This window comes from Mizuhopecten yessoensis, unplaced genomic scaffold (assembly GCF_002113885.1).
Source record: "Mizuhopecten yessoensis strain PY_sf001 unplaced genomic scaffold, ASM211388v2 scaffold10947, whole genome shotgun sequence".
NCBI classification, from domain to species: Eukaryota; Metazoa; Mollusca; class Bivalvia; order Pectinida; family Pectinidae; genus Mizuhopecten; species Mizuhopecten yessoensis.
The window spans coordinates 190,300-211,790 of NW_018408801.1; the positions used below are offsets into that span (position 1 = coordinate 190,300).

The 21,491-nt window shown below is 35.5% G+C and overlaps 1 protein-coding gene and 1 long non-coding RNA gene across 3 annotated transcripts in view; one reads left to right on the plus strand and one right to left on the minus strand.

The window, feature by feature from the left end:
* The first annotated feature begins 2,091 nt into the window (after positions 1-2,091).
* LOC110463945 (monocarboxylate transporter 4-like) overlaps positions 2,092-21,491 on the plus strand; it is a 51,253-nt gene continuing 31,853 nt past the window's right edge. Inside the window, exon 1 of the mRNA XM_021518909.1 lies at positions 2,092-2,465. The gene's annotated coding sequence lies outside the window, so the exon portion shown is untranslated. The remainder of the gene's footprint in view (positions 2,466-21,491) is intronic.
* LOC110463948 lies at positions 12,673-17,638 on the minus strand. 2 transcript variants are annotated; one of them, XR_002464453.1, is made up of 6 exons: positions 17,578-17,638; positions 16,958-17,018; positions 16,693-16,753; positions 16,427-16,488; positions 12,861-12,963; positions 12,673-12,703 (listed from the first exon to the last, which is right to left on the minus strand). It is a non-coding gene; the product is annotated as an uncharacterized LOC110463948 (long non-coding RNA). The 2 variants fall into 2 exon arrangements; XR_002464451.1 differs by lacking the exon at positions 17,578-17,638 and having other exon boundaries at positions 16,958-17,052.

The window sequence follows — 21,491 nt, forward strand, 5'->3', positions numbered from 1 at the left end:
GTGATTCAACGCAGTATCATTTTCATAGTGTATCATTATTTAAGGGCAAGAAAAATGATCTTTCTTTTGTCAACACCTTTAGTTTCACAATTAACTGCATTCAAATTGTGTAGCAAACAAGGAGAACGATAAAATATATATATATATACAATTGTTTATTCTCAGCGAAACTTAGGCAGATCTTTCCAGGGTCTCATATACTGGCATATCGTAGACCTAAAAACATTAGAGATCTTGTGGTAAGCAGCAAGCTACCTACACCTAACCCTGCTGCGGCGAAAGGCTCTTTCAATACATGTTACAAGAAGGTGTGCAAACTGTGTCCATACACGCGCTCCACAGATACATTTCTATGTACAATCAACTGCAAAGTGTATCACATACTACAAACACTGACATGCACATCAGTTAATGTGGTGTACCTTATTACCTGCAAAAAATGCAACAGTACGTGGACGAGACCTGCACCCAGCTCAATATCAGAATTAACAACCACCGCTGCTCCATCAAGCAGAACAAACCACACTTCCCTGTGGCAAGGCATTTTAATATCTTGGAAAGACATGCATGTGGTTGCCATAGATCATTGCCCTACATGGGAAGAAACGAGACGACGTACGAGAGAATGGTTTTGGATCACCAATCTACAAACCCGCTACCTTCGAGGTATGAACGAACGATAGGCGGTTGCCATCCGCTCGTTTTCCTTCCAGGGGGCATTTGACCTAATGGTGCATTACTGCACAGTTGGTCTGCTATCTCGCCTGCCTGCTGCTGCATGTCAGTGTGTGTGACCAACAGCCGTTGTCAGATTAATTTTGCAGATTTATACAGTATCTTGGCCATTTCATCTACTTATTCCTCCTGCACTCACTTATTTGATAATTACGTGCATTATTCCTGCAAACCGAAAGAGGCGACCAAGTGTGGACCCCCTGCTGTGACTGATATATCCACTGCAGCATTGAGAGGCGACTAATGTGGGCAGTCCGTAGGAAATTGAGATTTTTCACATTTACCGGGCCAGATTCCCACGTGCACATGTTCCACGTTTTTGATATCTCGTCCCTTCTTTCTGGTGCTTATCTCTCGTTGACTCACTTTATGTGATAGGGCATCTTGCGCAAGAATAGGCCCTCTACATATATTTAGTAGTTAAAGAGTTTTCTAGAGGGATTCTTCTCCGATTTTGGTCATCGTTTGGCGGGTCGTCGTTGTGTTTCATTGGGCGAGTCGTCTTAGTGCGGTTTCGCTATAGAGCAGAGCCAGCGAGCGTTCTGATATTTAGACTATCAGCGTTCCTTGTCCGCGATGCTCTCAGCTTAATTGCTGTCTTCGGCTGTCTTTAGCCGAGGGGACTATTGGTTTTATATAATAGCTATATTTTCAATTATAGTATATCAGTTCTAGCCACGTTACTCTTCAAAACATGTTTCAATTCCCCTGGTAAGATCCTGTCTTTCATAACAATTTTGCGTTCAACAGCCTACTTCATGAATACTTTTAGCATGTCTATTATCAAGACAAGTTAAAAGTCAATCATCTTTCAGCACAATTACCCTGCAAAGGCCGAGCAAGAGATGGAATCAATAGGCAAAAACGGTCAATGAACTTTACCATCTGTAATTTAGTTACAGATGGTAAAGTTCATTGACCGTTTTTTCCTATTGATGAAATATCGATCATGCGGTGTTAATTTATTTATACACTGTATGTATATACACATACAGTGAGGTATTCCTAAAGCTATAGTATTTATGCATATACGTCCAATATTTTTTTGATACTTGTGATTGTCATACATATGACTCTCCCATGAAGATCATTTATAACTACACATTATTCTGTACACAAACCACTTACTGTTTAAAAATACAACCATATACACAGCAGAGCGGATCTTGTCAAGCTGATCATCCGGATACAATTACCTTAACCCTGGTTAGCTTTACAGTATCATTTAGATATCGTTAACAATGTTAACTATGGCTGTAAAATATTTTAGTGAATAATTCCTAGACTAAAACCAATGAACAGTTAATATTTTATGGAAATCCGTGAACACGATCGATGCTTTCTGAAGCAAGCACAGCTCTGTTGACCAACGGAAATTGATTATGTAGAGCTAGGTGGTATCTGCAAGTTTGATATAGATTTGTGGACCATTTAAAGCCTGAACACTGTAGGTAACATGTCTGCCAGCTGTACTTGTCGTTATTTTAATTTGTTGGACTGACATAATGTGACGACAGTTAATAAATTTAGTATATTAAATGCTTTCTGCATAAATAAGAGAAGTCGGGGACAATATTAAAATGCGTCAGCTGACGCACGCTGCATCTATACCTCCAGTTATGTGTGCCAGGGACGACTGACGGATACTGCATCTATACCTACAGTTATGTATACCAGTGATGACTAAAGGATACTGGTGAAGGACTGACGAGATAAAACATCCGTTTAAGGTCAGTATATTTCCTTGTCAATACCATGTAGTACACGAACCTGGTAAATGGCGTTAATTGAACACACTGATGAACGTCAGTCCGTGATATGTGTGACGCACACTGGTCGGTTAAATTGTTAATTGAAGATTGTGTTTTAATCTTTATGTTTTGTACTTGTTCGCAAAGGAAATAGTTTTGTACCAGCTTTATGTATGTAAGTAAGTTGTTATGATAGATACATGTATACTGTAGGCTGTGTGTCTATTAACAATGTGTCTGCAAGAAAAAATCATGTATTAACAGTCACTGAAGGTCTAAGCTTTCGGGCTCCATCATGAATTGCGCATGCTCCTCACCTATATGTCAAATCCATTTGAAAACATGATGAAGGGCTAAGCCCGAAAACTAAAATGGAGGTGACAAAGGGTGAAGACCTTTTTAGCGTTATATTTGTTTGAATCCATCCTATTTGCATTTGAAATAATAATCTAAATACACAGATAAACAGATACACCGATTTATTCTGACTGTAGGAAATTGTATAATTTCCTCTGCTGTCAGCTCAATTATAAAAGTTACAATAGTACATGTAGTTGGTTAAACATATTAATAACATGATTTCTGAGTTAGTTTTTGAGAGTCCATTTAAGTTACAGATAGCTGCACAGTTCCATAGAGAACAGATGTTCAATGATAAGTAATTATATTACAGTAACATTTAGAATTAGATGAGTGTGGTTCAAAAATAAAAATGTTGGTACGTATATGGGTGCCTCTTGTATATCGCAATTTTTAAATGTTCAAATGTGATTTTTTCGTTGAAGTTCAATCAATGACCATTAGTATAGAAGAACGACAAAACAAAACAAAAACAAAAAACACTATTGATAATTTGTAATCATGCTGACTTTTTCAGATTACAATGTAATTGTCTCAAGGTAAAATTATCGATAACGTTTATTTCATCCTCAATACTCAAGGAGTAAGGCTCATCAATATGTCATGGCAAAGTTGAAGGCATGCGGCTAACTATTTGATTGGTCTAAGGAAAAAACCTAATCAATCGCTGGGCTGATACCTATTCTTTGAAGGTTACAGAAGAATGACACCCGAATTCAAAGCAAGCCAATTTTACCGTTAAGGGGCCGCAAGATTATGTTGATGTTCCCCAAAGGATCTAACCAGTCTTTTTGTCTCATCCAAATGGTGGCGCACACTTAGCCGTCGATTGTGTCATGATATATTACAGGGTGTGATCGACCCATTGCATGTCTCACATGAATGACTTGCCCATGCTGTCTACATATTAAACTATTAAACACAACATCGAGTTTTCACGATAGAAGTCCGATAAATACTCACATCACATATTAAAATTAAATGACTGATAGTACATGTAGCTCCCATTACCGTTACATCGGGTGGGGGCCAAAAAGGGTTGAATTGACTGAAATTTCAAAAATTCTTCTCAAAACCAAGATATGGTAGAATCAATTACTCTTCATAGATGGAAGGGTCTTAAGGTTAATGACCCTAGGGTCTCACGTTTACCCCCTGGGGAAGGAGGAGGGGGGCAAAATTTATTATGGTTTATAATTGCAAATGATACTTTGAATATTACATGTTAATAACTTGATTGGAATTATAACCTTGAATTGACAGTTTGATACTTTGAAAATTTTGAGCCAGCCCTACCCCCAAGGGCTGTGGGTGGGGCTCAAAGGAGTCATTGTGGTAATATTTCTTCATTTTCCTTGTTTAGAATCAGAGCTGCTAGTTTCAAATCCTTTTTAGTCTGAAATCTGTATGCTAGATATTGAATAAGGTGGTTTTATTGTTTTTTTGTCACTTTGAATCATGTTAAAAACAAAATCAACTCTCTGTATAAATATATCAGGTGACTGTTAAGGCCCATGGGCCTCTTGTTAGTTATATCAATATGCTCTGTGAATGTGTGTATGTGTGTGTGTGGGTGTGTGTTTAGAAGTATGTATGTTGCCAGTGACGCAGAACTTGTACTTGTTCCATAACATCGAAAATGAACTAGTCATCTACGCCACTGGTAGAGGTGTTAGCCTTGTTATTAGTGTGTGTAGTTTAAACATTCAGCCATATCATTAATTCAAACATTTATACATATTTTCCATATAAATGTCCATCTATTTCAATATGTAATTAATTATCGATAATTTTGTAAATATATCTTAATTATTCTTTGTAAATATATATATGTTGTACCGTTTCAGGAGAAGACTATTATAGGCACTGCCTGTTGTCTAATCCTTTTGTAAATACAATAAAATTTGTTAAAACCAGAAACCTACCACCTTGGATCTTCCAAATACATTTGAATATCCATCCCCAGGCCTTCTAAAGTGAACATACAAAAATAGCTTTAAATTATTTTAATAAGTATTTTAAAAAAAGTGTACTCCTCAGGCTATGTGGGGCCACTAGGCAATCTGCCCACTTTGCACCAGCTTTAAATTCAATATTGCCTAGGGAGGGAATCGAACCCTCGTACATAGCAAAAACTTGTGTTGTTGTTAGAATATATATATATACCCTGGTATATATTGTTCTCATTTCATTATATAATGTATCATTGTGGTAAAAATTAAGTACAAAGACTTAGTTATATACATATGTGTACTTCATAAAACTTACCACTCTGAAACCATATGGACTTCATCAATAACTATTGCGCAGACAAGATCTTGATACAATTTGGATCGCAGAAGTCTGGAAAATTTGGTTTTCATTAAGGCTTCAGGGTGAGAATATATCAAGTTAAACTCTCCATTCTTCAGTTCCTCAAATGGTACATCACATTCTATGGCAACTGTACGAGGTTGATCGACTTCGTCATCTCTTTCCACATCAACATTTTCCTCATTAAATGTAAAACCATGTGTACCTTCAAATAAATGCAAGGAATTACTACTTCTGACATCAAAAGAATGTATACATCTATCTATCTCACATGTATGTGTAGAGTAAACGGACAATGATACAGGTGCATTTATATATATATATGTGTAAAAGGATTGGGTTTTCAACACTTGTTGTATATATTTCCATATTTATGTTTCGTGTAAATATATATATAAATGTAAAAGGATTGGGTTTTGAACACTTACTTGTTGCATATATTTCTGTATTTACGTTTCGTGTAAGGAATGGGTGTACCTGGGGTATTCCCGTTGGGGATTCCCTTCTGGTATATTATTTAGACGTTTCTGATTGGTTAATATTTTTAGGATATGTTACCTATCCTGTACAGCACTCTACGCTCAGGTATGGGTCAGTATCGAGTGCAAATACTACATGGCATGTGTATTTCAAATACTACATGGCACGTGCATTTCAAGGAATACAATTAAATTTGACTATATAGCTGGGTGTTTTTGGTATTGTAAATCAGTCTGGCAGAGGCTTACATGTAGATGGCCGGCTCGTCTTTACCCTTCTTATGGGCAGGTTTGTAGGAGTGTATTTCGGCCTTAGACCTCAAAATTATTCCGGGCTGGGTGGTATTTTCCCATTGTAGGCATGTTTGGGTAGAATTATCTCGGTGTTAATTTAGGATGGTTATTTTCCCGTTGTAGACATGTTGTAATATATTATCGGGGTGTGTTTAAACTTATTTTCCAAGGTGGGATACAGGGTGGACATTTTTGAGAGGACATATATATATGTTACACGGTATACTGTTATAGTATGGACCGGTTTAGTGGTTGACGTGCTGTAGCATTGTGCATATCTATTCATCATGTTTCATCTAATTTACTTCACTGTTTCGTTTGGTACATAATAAATTGTAGAACTTTATAAAACGTGTTGTCATTCATTGACCTGTAGCCAGCTGAAGTTAAGTCAAGACAGAACCTGACAGAGTTGACGAAAGAAAAATCACTATACGAGGGCAAAACTTTTACAGTGAAGTTCTGTCAATAATGAATAATAGCACGGAATTAGATTATTTTTCTTATAAATGGTTTAAATTTAAAATGATGTAATAGGACAAAGTTATTGTTAAAAGTTAACCCTTTAAGTCACTTCCCCCACAGGGGTTTCGTTACAAAATACACATAACGTTTTGATACTGATATAGGTCACGGTCTACATAAACATACATGTGCTGTGACCTATATCAGTATAGTATATGTACATGTGTATTACATTTGTAACGAACCCCTGTGCTTCTAGCGTGCTGTGTATGCCCTGGAAATATAGCTAGCTGCCTATATCCAAAGACGTCTTTTATCACCTCCGAAATATTAAGTTTTACGTTCACTATATGTAAATTATTTCATTAAAAAGTCTAAATCTAAATAACTATCACGGGATAAAAAGCCAGTCATATTTGACAATGATGTATCATCCGATCAGATACTTACCTGAGGCTGATGCTGCTTGACATGAACAGATATGTTTGCGACATCATCACGTGTATGCATTCGTTTTCTATTGTTTTAGTCATGGTTGTTACACTTTGTACTGATCTGTTAAATCAGTGTCACATTATCGGTCTCTCATCACCTAGGTAAACAACGTGGTTATCGATACCGGAAACTTGTCTGTTGGGTCACACGCTAGCGCAGTACAGGTAAATTGGCTCCAGCTAGAGGGTTACAAGTCGTCACGGTTCGTTGCACAAATACAAGAGGTGGACAATACATACGCTAGACGAGAGTGGTGTTGCCAATCCCTGTTATCTAAGTCTGTGATAATAGTAATACAAAAAAAACCACCTCTTAAATGCTTATTTTTTTTAAGCATTTAAGAGGTATTTTGTGTATTACTATTATTATTCATTATTTAGAGAACTTCAGGCTCCTATGGGAATACAGGGTGTGTGTGTACTATATCAGGTCCAGTACACTCTGCCGATTGAGCTATATAGCTATAAAGACCTATATAGCTATATACACCTATAAATTATAGTGAGCTATATTTTCTCAGATTTCAAATTTCATTAAATTAAAGCAAAGTCGCATAAAACAGTAAGGTTTATGGTAATGTTGACTACAAAAAGCATTCAGTTAGATGTTTATTTTCATTTTTCATAAATGTAAAATTTCCGATTTTTTTACATCATTATTTTTTAAAAAGAATACTTATATTTATGTCTTTTGTTATTAACCTAATGATACAATTTCTTTAAAAAGCGACTTTGTTTCGTTTTCCTTAAAAAAGAAAATCACTTGAAAATAGCTCAAAAGACCTATTTCAGATAGGTCAATAGAGCTATTATAGGTCCATTCGGCACACCTCGGCAGATCTCCATTAGATGAAAGGTACCATTCGGAACACCTCGCCCCGATTCCAGTTCCTTCCAACGGCAGCTGTGAAAAACTAGCTTTGCACACAAACTGTTTCGTATTTTTCTACCGCAAGTGTTATTAACACCAATATAAATTATTATCAATAAGTTAAGTTGATATATTTAAATATTAATTATTATATTAACGCATATATTTTAAAAGATTGATACTAGGAAGCACACATTACTATATACTAAAATGGCTGGAATAATCCCGAGTTATAAACTTTTCCGAACAAAACTCGAGTGTTCCGAAGAGCCATTGGGAACTTAAAAAATGTCTGTGAAGTTGCTGGGTTTGATTATTCAAATGACCATTGGTTTTGTTGGCCAAAAAGAAAAAGGGTCAGAAATAGTTCTTATTGGTGAGAATCACTGTCATTTGTTAATCTGTTGCACGTCATTTTCAACCAGAATGAGACAAATNATGAGGAGGTCTTGGATTCTTTGACATGTGTCTACCTGAGGTATGTCGTTTATTCCAAGTTTCTGGTTAATAATTGTACAGCAATTTTGAGGTAAAGATTCAACATTTATCATTCACATCACTTGTTGTAAGCAAATTTTATTGATTTCTGCTGATTATCCTGTGTTATAAATTCCTGGTTTAAAGTTTGTGCTCATGTATGTTGTGAGTTAACAGGTAAAGGATATATGTACAGCTGTTCAGTGTTCCTCCAAACCAATCAAATTAGTTAACCTCCCCTCACCCACCCCAAAGTAGTTGGTTTAGATTGTGTCCAATTTTTCAAAGACTCTATATGTTAATTTAGACCTGGTGGTAAAGAATCTTGCAAACTATCAGATATAATCAAATCTTAAATACATGAAGAATATTTGTAATGAAATACAATTTATTATACTCAGAACATTAACTGTTTATTTTTACATTTGATCTAACTTGACCTCTCTAGGTTAATTTTAAGTTTAAGAAAAAATTCACAATGAAATATATTTTACAGGCAATTTTGTATTAAGAATATTTATACTATGTATGTGTACATATCACTATAGCAAGGCTATTTCATTAGATTAAATTTATCTTATCTTTATTTATGAAAAGTTTCTGGCACTAGATCATCAGCAGATTTCAAGAGAAATATTGAGTTTACTAATACATGAGCAAGATACTTTACTCCGCTTGTTCCAGTCTACTCAGCTGTAAATCAGTATGCAGTTGCTAGAAATGTAGAATGCTAGCTGTGAGTGCCGAAATGGCAGCACCGGCTGTATGCTCCCTAGGGAGTTGAGAAAGATATTGACTGGTTGCAAATATATACAATGGAAGATATTATATATAATTAATCAGCATCACATACATGCCAGAATTCTTAGAGACCAATCAGTGAGTTTTACAATCATTTAAGGGAATTGAGGTGAAATTAAGGGAGGATTTATTTGCGGCGTTTTTCACGGCAAAAAGACTATCTTACTCAGCTAAATTAATGAAATAAAGCACAAAATCTTTAAGTAAGGAACTTTGTTTTGACTTTGGCAATTTTTTTTGGTATATATTGAGTACGATATTATATACATTTAATAGCACAAAGTTAACAAAACAAAATACCACATAGTTAAGATATACTAAAGCAGAAAAATAAGGATAATAGTTGTCTATGTTCATTTACATTTAAACTTCTTAATAATATAACAGAATGTTGAAACATGCAGAAATAATCAGCTGTGAAAGTGAAGAAAACTGTGTTCAGTATTTGAACTTTTAAATTACATATCTCGGCATTCAGAACAAAGACTTTTTCCATCTTCTTCATGACATGCCCCTTATATATTTACCCGTCGTTCTCTTTTCTTTGATGCCATCACAGTATATATGTATTTTGCTGCACACTTAATAAGGATGTCCCTGTAACCCACATCTAATTATTGGTAAGTAGGGGAAATATTATTGGAAGCCAATATCAACACATCCAATTAATATAGCACATTAAAACAAGGGCCCCATGGGCTTAACAGGTCACCTGAGTTGTAATACAGTTGTTATTTGTTGTGATATGACAAAAACAAATATCACATATGTATTGCAGGGAATTTTGTCCCTTCCCAATACTGAAAAATCTCATTTCCATACACTTTAGCAAAATTTACCCCCTCGGCTCCCTAGGGTAAATGGGTGACAATTGAAAAAAACCACTTATATATCAGATATACACCTCATAAACCTTCTATAAATCAGGTATACACCTTCTATACATAAAGTAAACACCTTCAGGTCACTTCCATATATCAGCTACCAGGTATACTCCTCCCATACATCAGGTATATACACCCCCAGATTATCAGGTATATATACCTCCCATACATCAGGTACATGTATACACACCTCTGATATATCAGGTATATACCTAAACATCAGGTATACATCTCCTGTATATCAGGTATATCTCCCATATACATCCGGTATATACATCAGGTAAACACCTCCCATACATCAGGTATACACCACCTATACCTCAGGTATACACCTCCCATACATCAGGTAAACACCTTCCATACATCAGGTATACACCTCCCATACATCAGGTATACACCACCTATACATCAGGTATACAACTCCCATACATCAGGTATACACCTCCCATACATCAGGGCATTTTAGGTCCCTATTCTCTGTAGGGAAGTTATTATACTTCATCTATATAAGAGTTGTCTTGTTGGTTGTTAGGCTCTTACCATACAAGAAATATGAGCCTGGGGATCTCAACAATTTCCATGCTATGACCCAGGGAGGAAGTCCTCAGGGATTGGTTGGGCTCCATAAAGGACTTGATAGCATGAGTGTTATTTTCTCTTCATGCCCAGCAACATATGAAAGGGATCTGAACTGATTTCATGTTAAGACCTGGGGAAGATGGAGCATGGATGTGTTCAGGGTATGGTGGGAATCTTGATAATTTAAAGTACATTAAGCTTTACACCCAAAATTCCTCTATGACTGCTTTGTCCCAGTTTTTCAGACCTGAGATATGCTACAATCTGTACAGTCACAGTCACCCTTCTAGGTTGTAGAAACTTGACTGATACAAAATATGGTCACCTTATTGCCTCAGCCATTTTGTAACAATTTATATGGTGACAGGTCCTTCTAGAAAGTAGTTTTAATTTAAAGTTAAAATTTGCCAATTTCCCCATATTGGCCCAGCCCCTCAACCCTAAGGTGGCCACATCCTTTCATAATATAAAAGGCCAACAATATATTGTTCTGTGCCTACCCAAGACTTTTTTGCCAATTTTCAAAGAAAGAACTGTTCAAGTCAAGATCACTCTCCTTTATATGTATAGGCTAAATAAAAATAACTGAAAAATTGAATTTATTACCTATCTATAATATACCTATACATATTTTTTTCAAACATGTAACAGGAAACAAACATCTTTTGTTGTATAAAGAGGATACTCATCCCCAATAAGTGATGACACTTTATGAGGTAAAATCAAATCCTGTAAGTTTATATGCAGTATATTATCAACAAGTTTCAGCAATTAGATGATATATAACTGAAAATAGTCATGAGAGATACTTCATATACATAGCTTATTAAAGAAATACAGAATGTAGTGTACAGATAATGTAAAGATATGATTATGTATACACAGTATATAAAGGTACTATACAGAATATATGAAGTACAGATATATTTCATTCGTTATAAACTCTGTACACAATTCTCAATATCACTCTGTTTAACACTCTCTAAATCACTGTTTACTACTCTCTGAATACTACTGTATTCTATGTATACCACTCCTAAAATAGCCTGTATACCACTCAATATACACTGTATATCACTCCTCATATACTCTGTATACAACTCCTCATATATTCTATATACCACTCTTTTATTTTATGTATACCACTCATATACTCTGTATATAACTCACTATTTACTCTGTATACCACTCTCTATACTATGTATACCACTCTTTACAAACCTCTGTATATCACTCTCTATATATACCCTGTATACCACTCCTTGTACCCTGTAAACCTGGACTCTCAATACACTCTGTACACCACTTCGTAGATACTGTGCATACTAATCCTTATATACTCTGTATACCACTTTCTTTATATACATATTGTGTACCACTCTCTTTACTCTGTATTCCACTCTTTATATTTTCTGTATAGATTATATATCTTAACTTACATAATTATAAACAGTAAGGTATTTTGTTTTATATATCTGAAAATAACATGTTAATTTTCACTAAATATCTAATTATATATGAAAAACCGTGATTTTCACGGTTGACTGCGGCGTACAAGTTTTACCCCCTTGAAATAAACATTATCGTCAATTTCTAAATTATTAGATGATACATTTACATTTTATTAACAGTCACATTTAGAAAATAATGTTTGAAATTATTGTATATTTTTATAAAAAAATATAAACGATCGCGTTAATGAGATATTAAAATATCTCTATATGCCTGGTACGGGGTTTTGAGACGGGAGCGGGAGCGGGATACAAGATTTACCTACCACCATTTTTTTCCCCTATGATCTCTGACCCGTGCCGCCATCTTGGATGGGTTGATACGTCTATTTGTTTTTGTTTACATGCATGTCGTTGAAATTTAGCTATTTCACCTAAAAATAGATTATTTTTTTAAAACAAAAACAACTGTTGTTTTTGCAAGCTTTCGGTGCCATGTAGTGAAAGTAAGGTCAGTTTTTCATTTGCTAATGGAGGAAATTAAAATATTTCACTTTAAAACATATGCAAATTTTAACACTGTTGAAATGCAAGGGAGACAATCCAATCTACAATCAATGTACTGCAAATAAATTCAGAACAATAAGGGAGGTAAATCTAACTATATTATACACAAGAAGTAAGTATAGTCTGTTTCAAACAGTGTAATTAAAATTGACTTACCACTCTATGTATTTCACTTCCTGGGTCTGTAATAATAAAACACACACTATTTTAACATAATTCCAACACTAAAATGTAATACTAAAGCAACCATGAACAAATATTCTTACTACCGGTACGTTCATATTAACTGAAATTTAACTAAAAAAATACACATAAAATACATGCTAGTGATTTGTTTACCTTCAAATGTTAAACATCCATCTTTGATGTCAGCCTGTATTTCCGCTGGTGTTAACAGATAGGTTTCCTCATCTGCTTTGTCAGTTTGCGACCAATAATTTACCTGTAAAGCACAAATGTAGTATTAACATCTGTTCTTATCAAATTCGAAATTCAATACACATTCCAAACATCTAGTTTTAATAATGTTCAAACAAATCATACTAAACTGTACATATATTTGCATACTACGAGGAAAATTTTCTCGGTACTATATAATGAATCTATATATATTTTGTACTAATTTTTATAAACTCATCTTCCAAAACAAACTGTATGTAATTTAATCTGTAATCATAGGTGAAGGTAAAATAATGGCTGCATGGTGAATGAGGGGGTTAAGATATTTGTTAGTTGTTTTTAGCTCACGTGGCCAGAGGGGCTGAGCTTATGACATGGTGCAGCGTCCGTCATCCGCCATGAACATTCTACTTTAAACAACATGTTTTGTATAACCAAAACACCTACACTGATGATATTTATCCACAAGCATACTGGGATTAAGAGTAAACAAGATTGTTTAAATTGATGACCTTCACCCATTATCAAGGTCACACTAGTCAAATATGTTACAAATTTAAAACAAATTCTTCTTAATAACCAATAGGATTAGGGCGATGATATTTGGCAATTAACATACTGGGATGGTGTGGTACCAAGTTTTATCAAATGAATGACCTTCGCCCATATTCAAGGTCACAGGGGTCAATTGTGTTTAAAACATTTTAACTCTTATTCTGAATAAATAAAATGACCCGGATGATATTTGGTCAAATATGTTTAAATATCTAAATAACTTTTTCCAAATAACCAACAGGCCTTAGCTAGTAACATGGTGGGATGATGGGCTACAAAATTTGTTAAAATGAATGTCGTTGACTCATATTCACGGATGGAGTTAATGTCCTTGTTCGATTTTCAACGTCACAGGGGTCATATGTGTGAATGTTTGAATAGGTTATTTGGAATGAAACAGTGGGATTTTGTGTGTAGTTGTATTTAACATTACAAGTGACACATTATTACCCGGAAACCGATGAAGACCCTTTGGATACATGCAGTTTTTACAATGATGGATAACATGCTCTTTGGTTGTGATAACATTAATGCATAACTTTCATGGCTTCCATCTGCACTATGGTAATTAAAATTGTTAGAAATTAGAAATAAGGAAGGTGAAGTGAGTTGACAAGGTGACTGATGTTATAAACATTTAACCTTGAAAACACCGTTGTCATAACTCAGGACTTCTCCATGCCATGTTGCATCTTTTCCTTCCTCATCGGTCCATATGTGTTGAATATTTTTTCCAACAATGTCCAAATCAACTGTATTGGTTTCTTTTGCACTTTTATTCAAATTTTCAATTTTCAAAACATTGCTTCTCAGTTCCTCCACCCCATGTTGTTTTCCCTTGTGGCTAAATAAAAATAGGTTTCTGTTATTGGAGTCATAGTCATATAATGATCTGAACATAGTGATTTGGTTTTTTAAAACACAAATTTTGTCTTTTTTGGTGGTGTAATTTTGTAGTCCTAAATCAATTTTTTGTTTGTTGTCCCACAGTCCAAAAGCGTCTAAATTTTGCACAACCTCATCTTTTGCTTTTCTTTGTTTTTCCTTTTTCTTTTGTACGGTCTCTGTTCTGTTCCTAATAATTTGCAGCTGGGATTTCCTTAGCACCTCCTTTCTTTCTTTGACTGTCTTTATATAATGTTTTTTCCCCAGTCTTGCATTCGAAATAATGTGTGTCTGCTCCGGTTCTGGCTTTGCCTTTAGCCATTCTCGTGTTTTATTTCCTGTATAACAGATATTGCTTTCAAGGGTATTGATAGTAATATTGGGAGAACATTTCATCGACCTGTCCACCTTTGCCATAAGTCGCTCAACGGTGATGTTGTGTGGAGGGCAGGATTTGCTTTTCTCAACTAATATTGCTGATGGGCAGTTTAAAGAACCTCCAGGTAAAAAATCCTTAAATAAATGAGCGGCTTTCAACTTCAATACATGGCATAATTTTTGCAAGATCAGACGGCAAAATTCAGATACATTTTCTGATAGCAAATATGTGTGTACATCATCCACAGGAGTACAAGGACCTGGAAACAATCTGATGTTGTTAGTTAGTAAAAGGTTGGGGTTTTCCATTACGGCTGACAATACTTCTATAAGGCGCACATACACTGGTCCCATGTCTAACACCTCCTCCTGCTAGTCTCCAGTAGGGTTCAGTAATGGCCTTGGAGATGAGTCCAAGGCAACGGCAAATGTCTAAAACTTTTACATTTTTCAATCCCTCTAAAATTAAATTTTGGGTAAAGTTCACAGTTGATTTGGAGTTTTGTAAATAATCTATAAGGGGTTTTGCTAAAAAATATGTTCCAAATTTGAAGTTGGGAATGAATAAGTTATAATATAAAACCAAGTTTGGAATGAACAAATACAAATACCAATACAAATGAACATTAACAAATAGGCATCTTAATTAGAGATAGATGGTGCATCTTCATTTGATTGTTCATCCTGTGTGTCATCAGAAGTCACACTGGATATAGATATGGCATCTTCTGCAGTTGTTCCTGTTTTAGTTTGAGGAACAAAACTTACAGAATGTGTAGACAAAGGAGATTGTGTACTACTTCCTGAGGATAGGGTAGTTGACAAATCTTCATATTTAACCGAGGTATTGCTGCTATTAGGTGTTGATATATCTGTGGTAGTGGTGTTGACTGTTCCACCATGACTGGCATGAACTACACACACTTCACAACCACATAAAGTAGGGTCACTTAATGATTGTTGCAGATGCAACTCAATGTCAAACTCTGTTTCTACATATACAGTCACATTGTGAATGTAATTAAATAGAATTGCATCACTTGCGTCATAAAATACATAAGGAGAGTTTTGGTCTTGAAATCGTTCACATGTCATTTTTGGCAATCTCTGCAAAATAACCAATGATTTAAAAACTAAAAGTATGATTTGTTGATTAAGTTAGAGGCCCAATGAGCGTGCATTGCTCACCTGGTATTGATCACTCCCTTTTAACCTTAGCGGGAAGTATAATCTATGCCTGTTAGCTATAGTCATTCAAAACAACATGTAAAGAGATTTAAACATATTTCACACCTGTCACCTTGAAAGTGTAACAAATTTGTTACATTTACTATACTTTATAGCCCCTCATGTCAGCATACAACATGCCATATATCACCACCCTAGAATTTGTGTTTTGTTTACCAAAAGTTGTTATAAAATGTTAACCAAATTTCACCCGTTTGATGTTGAATATGGCAAAGGTCAGTAATTAGTTTGAACAAATTTGGTAGACCTGAACCATGCTACTGAACAAATATGATCATTGTAGGTGTCTTGGTTGTTCCGAGGAAGTTTTTTAAAGTAAACAGTTGATATAACACCCATAGACATAAGGACGAAGGAGGCCAAACCAAGGCATATCATGTAAAAATGTAATCAATTATAGCATTGATGTTTGAAAATTAAGAATGAACAATCATACTTACCAAGATGTACTTCGTTCATGTATTATAATGATTGGGTATGTTTAGGATGGCTAAAAGTCCAACTGAAATGAAATAAGATTGAATTAGAGCAAATCTTTCCAAAGAAATATAGGTAACCAAATAATGTGTTAAACCTTTATTATTAGCAAATGGGAATGCTTATAAAGCAATCCATTGAGCCATGTCAGAAGGACGAAGGAGGCCGAACCAAGTCATATAATGTACAATTGTAAAACTATCATAAATCGTAGCATTGATGTACTTACCAGATGTACTTCGTTCATGTATTATAATGATTGGGTATGTTTAGGACGGCTAAAAGTCCAACTGAAATGAAATAAGATTGAATTAGAGCAAATCTTTCCAAAGAAATATAGGTAACCAAATAATGTGTTAAACCTTTATTATTAGCAAGTGGGAATGCTTATAAAGCAATCCATTGAGCCATGTCAGAAGGACGAAGGAGGCCGAACCAAGTCATATAATGTACAATTGTAAAACTATCATAAATCGTAGCATTGATGTACTTACCAGATGTACTTCGTTCATGTATTATAATGATTGGGTATGTTTAGGACGGCTAAAAGTCCAACTGAAATGAAATAAGATTGAATTAGAGCAAATCTTTCCAAAGAAATATAGGTAACCAAATAATGTGTTAAACCTTTATTATTAGCAAGTGGGAATGCTTATAAAGCAATCCATTGAGCCATGTCAGAAGGACGAGTGCCAAATTGACTTATAAAGTAATCTATTGAGCCATGTCAGTTTTAAGAAACAGACTATTGATTAAGGGGAATAACTCTTCTAAATATCACGCTTCAAGTTACCCAAAATATCGTCGGTTTGTAACGGTTCGTTTTTTGTCAACGGAATTTTTACACATCATTCTCTATTACGTACTGTTTAATTTGGTAGGTAGACTTTTAGTGACAATTTGTATTTTCAATGTCAATTTGACATTTTATGTCGCATGGACGGGGTCCGTCTTGCATGGTTCCAATAAAATGTATCAAAACACAATTTAGCGGAATAAACTTACACTAAAACACTAACCAAAAGGAAGAAAATGTGTAGTAAATTTCATTCAATAGTTTGGAAATGATTGACATTTCCTGAAAATGGACATTTTGATACGGGAATATACCAACCTCACAACATATGAACGGCCCGCTAGTGAAACTAAACATCATGGCGGAAAACGAGAGAATCGGAAGTCATACAGTTATCCGGCGTATCAGGGGCTACTCACTCAACACTATAAGCTAACTATATACAATACAACAAAAACAAATGTGTACTGACGTGTAGCCTCTTAAGCAAAGAAAGAGGCCACAAGGAAAAAAACATATATATTCTGAGCAATATATTTTTAGTAGGCCAGACAACTCTTGAGCGATTCAAGACAGGTCAAGACAGGCCAAATGTAAATATCTAGTGAAACGTTCTTGAGCGATTCAAGACAGTATACATGTAGATATCTAGAGCAAACCCATGAGCGATTCAAGAGCTGCATATAAAATACTCATATACATAAGTAGTAAAGAAAGCTTTTAAGCGATTTAAAAGCAGAGAGCTAAATTTGCCTTGAGCGATTCAAGAGAGGCAAACTGACCACCAGACTTAAGCGATTTAAGAGCTGGCGAGACTAAACTCCTGAGCGATTCAAGAGCCTAGTAGTATCAAGAATAGACAGAAAATTAAAGCAAAAGCAGTAAAATAATCAACAGATAAGCAAATAATATTACAGAAAAGTATAGGGGGGAAAATTCCCCAGGAATTAAAACCCAAATGGCCTTAGTACGACATCTGGCGGTAAGTGATATAGCAACTTGAATACATTATGGACGAGTTCAGAATTAACTGAGCTCGCGAGTACCGCGTAAAGTGAACTGGCATTTGCTATTACTGTAATAATTTAGCCATCATAATGGAATCATATGATTTTGCTGAGTTAGGTTCGGACAAGTTTCCAATAACTTCAATATTCTTAAAAATACTGCAGTATGTTCTACGTGACAGTTTTGTAATCGCCTGGCGATCGAGCTCCATGTCCATGGCATGTGCATCGTTAATTAACTGTTAAACTTGCAGTATCATTGATTATGTATATATGGTCGACTATGATTGATTCTTGTGTATGTTTCTGTACGTATTTGTTAATTTTAATGGATGGTTTTATAAATAGGCATAATATATAGTCTTGGGGAGCTGCTACTTTCCTAATAAAAACATTGTCATGACACTGAAATAAATTGTTTTTGTTGTTTAATCATCTTTATTACCGGGTACGTAAATGTATGCAACAGGAAATTTTGATTAAGGATAACTACGTCACAACAACATTGTATACACGTTACATAAACGTTGCATATACGTTATATATACGTCATATCACAACGTCTTCACAACGTCGGAAAAGACGTCTAGAAAACTTTCACTGACAACCTTACCACAACCAAATCCCAACGTCAGAAACCGACCTGATGGCAACGTTGCTACAACGTCATGTGCCCACTGGGTATCTACACTGGAGTAGCATATTCCTTGTTTACACATTACGATTCATGTTTTTAATAGAATCTTTCACCCCCTTGGGGGTGAGACAGGGTAATCTCAACCCGAGGGGTAAGACTCCTAAGTTGTCAAACACGAGGCTTGCCGAGTGTTTGACAGCTTAAGAATCTTACCCCGAGGGTTGAGATCACACTGTCTCACTCCCAAGGGGGTGAATGATTATTTTTCTCTTACCCTGTTTATACTCTAATGTATTTTATATAGACGTTACATCAATGCAAGACAATGTTGATGTGATGCGGCTGAATTGTCGACGTGACGTCATTGTATTGTTGCAGTGACGTCATGGTATTGTTGCTATGACGTCATACAATTGTTGAGAACGTGCAAAGAACAAGTGTAGCTTGTCTCAACCCTAGGGTGAGAAAAGAAAATCTCACACCGGTAAAATGGTGGATATCCCTGTCCAGGGTAAGAGAAACGTATATCTCTCACTATCTACATTGGAGGATCATATTCCCAGTTTACACATTACGACTCCTGTGTTACGTATATCACTCACTATCTACACTGGAGTAGCATATTCCTTATTTACACATTACGACTCATGTGTTTAATAGAATCGTTCACCCCCTTGGGGGTGATACAGGGTAATCTCAACCCGAGGGGTAAGATTCCTAAGTTGTCAAACACGAGGCTTGCCGAGTGTTTGACAGCTTAAGAATCTTACCCCGAGGGTTGAGATCACACTGTCTCACTCCCAAGGGGGTGAATGATTATTTTTCTCTTACCCTTTTTTTTCTCTTTTCTCTTATGCTACTCCAGNCACACCGGTAAAATGGTGGATATCCCTGTCCAGGGTAAGAGAAACGTATATCTCTCACTATCTACATTGGAGGATCATATTCCCAGTTTACACATTACGACTCCTGTGTTACGTATATCACTCACTATCTACACTGGAGTAGCATATTCCTTATTTACACATTACGACTCATGTGTTTAATAGAATCGTTCACCCCCTTGGGGGTGATACAGGGTAATCTCAACCCGAGGGGTAAGATTCCTAAGTTGTCAAACACGAGGCTTGCCGAGTGTTTGACAGCTTAAGAATCTTACCCCGAGGGTTGAGATCACACTGTCTCACTCCCAAGGGGGTGAATGATTATTTTTCTCTTACCCTTTTTTTTCTCTTTTCTCTTATGCTACTCCAGTGTAGATAGTGAGTGATATAGGTAACACATGAGTCGTAATGTGTAAACAAGGAATATGCTACTCCAGTGTAGATAGTGAGTGATATACATAACACATGAGTCGTAATGTGTAAACAAGGATTATGTTACTCCAATGTAGATAGTGAGTGATATAGGTAACACATGAGTCGTAATGTGTAAACAAGGAATATGCTACTCCAGTGTAGATAGTGATTGATATACGTAACACATGAGTCGTAATGTGTAAACAAGGAATATGTTACTCCAGTGTAGATAGTGAGTGATATACGTTACGCATGAGTCGTAATGTGTAAACAAGGAATATGTTACTCCAATGTAGATAGTGAGTGATATACGTTACGTATGAGTCGTAATGTGTAAACAAGGAATATGCTACTCCAGTGTAGATAGTGAGTGATATACGTAACACATGAGTCGTAATGTGTAAACAAGGAATATGTTACTCCAATGTAGATAGTGAGTGATATACGTTACACATGAGTCGTAATGTGTAAACAAGGAATATGCTACTCCAATGTAGATAGTGAGTGATATACGTTACACATGAGTCGTAATGTGTAAACAAGGAATATGTTACTCCAATGTAGATAGTGAGTGATATACGTTACACATGAGTCGTAATGTGTAAACAAGGAATATGCTACTCCAATGTAGATAGTGAGTGATATACGTTACACATGAGTCGTAATGTGTAAACAAGGAATATGCTACTCCAATGTAGATAGTGAGTGATATACGTTACACATGAGTCGTAATGTGTAAACAAGGAATATGCTACTCCAATGTAGATAGTGAGTGATATACGTTACACATGAGTCGTAATGTGTAAACAAGGAATATGCTACTCCAATGTAGATAGTGAGTGATATACGTTACACATGAGTCGTAATGTGTAAACAAGGAATATGCTACTCCAATGTAGATAGTGAGTGATATACGTTACACATGAGTCGTAATGTGTAAACAAGGAATATGCTACTCCAATGTAGATAGTGAGTGATATACGTTACACATGAGTCGTAATGTGTAAACAAGGAATATGCTACTCCAATGTAGATAGTGAGTGATATACGTTACACATGAGTCGTAATGTGTAAACAAGGAATATGCTACTCCAATGTAGATAGTGAGTGATATACGTTACACATGAGTCGTAATGTGTAAACAAGGAATATGCTACTCCAATGTAGATAGTGAGTGATATACGTTACACATGAGTCGTAATGTGTAAACAAGGAATATGCTACTCCAATGTAGATAGTGAGTGATATACGTTACACATGAGTCGTAATGTGTAAACAAGGAATATGCTA